Consider the following 4761-nt stretch of genomic DNA (forward strand, 5'->3'; position numbering starts at 1 on the left):
TGCGTATAAATGACATCATATACGTAGCAATTAATTAGCAGATTATAAACCTCACGCGGTGGTCGACAATCGCTTTATTGTTACAGTAATGTAACAGCAATGCATACAGACGTTCGCGAGTGATTGGGGGACATACAGTTAAAGGGATTGGAGCTGTAGGGAATGAAAATGCTAGTGCAGAAGGTCCGCATTATTGTAACACTCACTAAAATGCTTTAATGTTTTCCCAGCTACAATGTTAGTTTTTTATCTGCTTTTTTAGTTGAATGACATACATACTAATGACAACTTCATGACGTTTTAAGTAATTTCAGGAAGAGAGGACCTTCGGCTTAGTCAAGAATAAACGTCTGGTTAACAGAATAATTAACTGAGGTGTGCGTAACTCACTGTTTTATTTAATGAAATGATAATTAAATGGACACCCTAGCTGCAAGCAGGCGTTGATACACTTCATTGGGGACATGTTGAAAGTGTGTGCCCCGACCGGGACTCGAACCCGGGATCTCCTACTTACATGGCAGACGCTCTATCCATCTGAGCCACCGCGGCCACAGAGGATAGTGTGTCTGCAGGGACTTATCCCTTGCACCCTCCCCGTGAGATCCACATTCTCAACATGTCCACAACACTACATTCGTAGTGCGCCTAATAGATGTTTGCCCATCATACTCATTACTCGTGGCGGATTAATCTACCAAGTCCCGTACGAGTTCGGGCATAGCGTGTGCGTTCGCACAAGAAGGTCAAAGGCCGGGAACCCATATTTTTAACTATATATGACGGTAGTATCTGTTCCCGAAAGAACAGTTACCGTGAATGACCATGCAGCTTTTATTTAAGCAAAACTGCGAGCCTTAAGATAGGACACAAAGTAGTCGCCAGGATCCATTGCTCATATAGACGAATCAGTTATATGAATGTGTGGTGTCTGTTCTTTCGGCCGTGTCCGAAATAACAGACACCACGAATTCATACAAATGAAGTGATTTTCTCGTAAATGGTGCTTCCTTTCTTTTTTCCTTGTCCAAAGCTGACTAAAGTACAGTCATGCCCGCTTGTTGTATCGTAGGAAAGAATATCTTGTGGACTGAGCGTGTATGAAATTGATAAGTATAGTACTTTGGGGGAATTATCCTTCCAACTCTTTTGCAAATAGAGGTTATTTTAAAACGAGATTAATACTGTCGGCAATACCACGATAGTCTTACGTGTTCATCTCTGGTGGTACCACTATTATAGTCACCTGTCTTTTATGTAGTGGTGTTCATTGTTATCACGTCGGTGTATTTTATCGCCTGCTTAACCACAATGGCCTTTGCAGCCATTTCAATGGTCGTCATTGAAATGGAGTTCTTTTGTTGGTAGCATTTGATTTAAAAAAATGTATTGTTACAGTACAACGGCTGTTGTGGAAAATACTAGTCTTGTGATTGAATGCCGTAAAGCTTGCCGTTTTGGTGCTTTGGATACCCGTCCGAAGTGTTTTCGCGTACAGTCGATACAGATCTTGCACACCAACGCACGAGAGGCTGTTGTAGCCGTACTCCATTCAACGTGTCCTCCGTCAATTACTGCACATTTCCGTATACCAAGCTCCACTTCATCTTGTATCGGAGTGAATGCTACATATAATGCTGACTGTGGCCTTGCACGTACCGTATGCAGTGATGAGACAAGTCGGAAAGTGTGCATGCTCAAATTCGAACAATTCTCTCAGGATATCGTAAGACTGTTTGACATTTAAAAGTCTATACAAAAGAGTAAGGGGAATGACTGTGTCCTTTTTTGTGTGCTGTTTTCAGAGCACACGAGAATAGTGCTAGAGTAACAGCCTCATTCTTTTGTTTAACTTCGCATCCTCCAAAGTATCTCGCACGATTCACTTCAAACAGTCAATACCAATTACTCGCTAATAAGAACAGTTCACATCTTCGTGAAGAACTGTTCCTGTACGGACACTATTTCCGTGGTTCGAGGAATGGTGTAAAGAGAACCCTGCTTACACGGGAAGGCCTCATATCAAAATATTTTTCAGGCGTCCCGGAACGTACCTCAGTGAACATTAGTATATGTTCACAACAGTGCTGGAGGCACAGCATACACAAAGTCCATCAAAATAACACACTATTCGTTACGCAGCGATCATGAGACAGCCCACCAATCATTAGCATCTGCACGTCTAACAGAAGACAAAACAAAATTGCTTAGTAGGGCGAATGGATTCAGTAGCCTTCAATTGTAAATTTATGAAATTCATTAGGATTCGCTTTATCTTTTAGGTTGATTTTCTCCATGTAGCATAGATATGCACTCCTAGCATAGTTCAGATAAGCTGATGCATGGAAGTAGGTAATACCTTTTACGCATTCCACGTGGTGGTTCCAGTCTCGAATCCATCTAACTTTAACAAAATTTTTCACTAGGGGGCACAACAAGAAGTACAGAATCCACAGCTCAGCAGTAGGACGAAATATTACGTGAAGAAATCCCGTTTTCAGAGATGGAGGGTGAAGGTAGTAGGGTGGGGGTACAGGTTACTTCGGGTCTCCCAAAGACATTGGCCACCTGATTGATACCCAAATCTCCAACCCAAGCGGAAATTAAAATCTCATTGATCCCAATGACAGTGGGGTTGAGGGAGTGAGGGGGGAGTTTCGTGAAGGGAGGCTGCACATTTTTGTTGTTGATAAACTCTAACTTGATGCACTGAACATTTTCCTAATAACAAATGTTTCGAGATGAAACAGTTTTTCGCCGATGATCTGAGAAACTGTGCATTTGAAATTCTTTATCTTGGTATGTGTCACGTGTAAAAAGTCATTCTGAACAGAGAAGAGTCTTGAGAGGAGACATAACAACTTCATACGTGCCCCGTGGCAATGTTATGGCACCATTGTGTTTCAAAACATATACAAGTGACGTCGGAATTTCTATGAGGGTTTTCGCGGATGGTACTGTTGTATAGAGAGAAGTCACGACGCTAAAAAAATTATAGCGAAATGCAGGAAGACCTCCACAGGATCAACGCTTGGTGCATGGAGTGGCAATTGATCCTCAACACAAACACATGTAACTTATTGCGAACACACAGACAGAAATACCCTTTATTTTACGATTACACTAGTGCAGAACAATCTCCGGAAGCAGACACTTCCATACAGTATCTCAAGTCGATCAACCATATCAGATTAATTGCGAGTAAGGCAGATACCAGACTGAGATTCATTGGAAGAATCCTCAGGAAATGTAGCCCATCAACAAATAAAATAGGCTACAAAACACTCTTTCGACCAGTACATGAATATTGCTCGTCAGTATAGCATCCTTACCAAATGGGACTGATACAGGAAACAGAGGACATCGAAACAAGAGCAGCATGTTTCTATACGGGTCCAATCAGTAAAAGCTAATGTTTTGCGGAAAATCTCTGCTAACTACATTGGCAGATGCTGTACGAGAGGCTTCCTGTATGACGTGATTGTCTACTATTTTCGTTACGAGAACGTACATTCCTAAAAAAGTCAACTGATACACTTAAGCGCCAAAGAAACTGGTATAGTTATGCGTGTTCAAATACAGTGCTATATAAACAGGCAGAATACGACGCTGCGGTCGGCAACGCCTATATAACACAAGTGTCTGGCGCAGTTGTTAGATCGGTTAGTGCTGCTATAATAGCAGGTTATCAAGATTTATCTCAGTTTGAATGTAGTGTTACAGTCGGCGAACCAGCGATGGGACACAGCATCTTCGAGGTAGCGATAGAGTAGTAATTTTCCCCTACGACCATTTCATGAGCGTATCGTGAATATCAAGAATCCAGTAAAACATCAAATCCCCGTCATCGCTGCGACCGGAAAAAGATCCTCCACGAACGGGACCAACGACGGCTGAAGAGAACCCTTCAACGAGACAGAAGTGCAACTTTTCCGCAAATTACTCCAGATTTCAAAGTTGGGGCATCAACAAGTGTCAGCGTGCGAACCATTCAAGTGTGACTGTTACGGTCGCAGGTTCGAATCCTGTCGCGGGCATGGATGTGTGTGATATCCTTAGGTTAGATAGGTTTAAGCAGTTCTAAATTCTAGGTGACTGATGACCTCAGATGTTAAGTCCCATAGTGTTCAGAGCCATTTGAACCCTTTTTTAACTACACGACACGAAGCTTTACTCCTCGCCTGGGCCCGTCAACACCGACATTGGACTGCTGATGACTGGAAACACTTTGGCTGGTCGGACGAGTCTCGTTTCACATTGTATAGAGTGGATGGACATGTACGGTTGTGGAGATAACCTCACGAATCCATGGACCCTGCATGTCAGCAGCGAACTCTTCGAGATGGTAGAGACTCTGTAATGGCGGGTGTGCCGTGTGCAGTTGGCGTGATATGGGGAGATACGACTTTGACAGGTGACACGTACATAAGCATCCTGTCTGAACACCGGCTTCCATTCATGTCCATTGGGGATTGCGACCGACTTGGACAATTCCAGCAGGACAACGAGACACCCTAGACGTCTAGAATTGCTTCTGAGTTTAAACACTTCCACACTGCCACCTGCTCTGTTGTCGCAGTAATCTGCAGCTCCTCCTTAACCCACGATTCTGACCTTATCAGCCGAAATGCTCGCATAATCCTTCGCAGTAATCCGTTCTCGCAGAACGACGATGGGACTTACGGAATATCACGCTAGGGCTGCCCAATTTATCACCAAATTCGTACCATGCTTCACTCTTCGGACGTAAAATCGACCAGA

The 4761-nt window shown here is 43.3% G+C and overlaps 1 non-coding gene across 1 annotated transcript; it reads right to left on the minus strand.

Moving 5' to 3' along the window:
* Positions 1-478: 478 nt before the first annotated feature.
* On the minus strand, positions 479-552 carry Trnat-ugu. The gene has a single exon. It is a non-coding gene; the product is annotated as a tRNA-Thr (tRNA).
* Positions 553-4761: the final 4209 nt, after the last annotated feature.

Source organism: Schistocerca piceifrons, chromosome 8, assembly GCF_021461385.2.
Source record: "Schistocerca piceifrons isolate TAMUIC-IGC-003096 chromosome 8, iqSchPice1.1, whole genome shotgun sequence".
Classification (NCBI taxonomy): Eukaryota; Metazoa; Arthropoda; class Insecta; order Orthoptera; family Acrididae; genus Schistocerca; species Schistocerca piceifrons.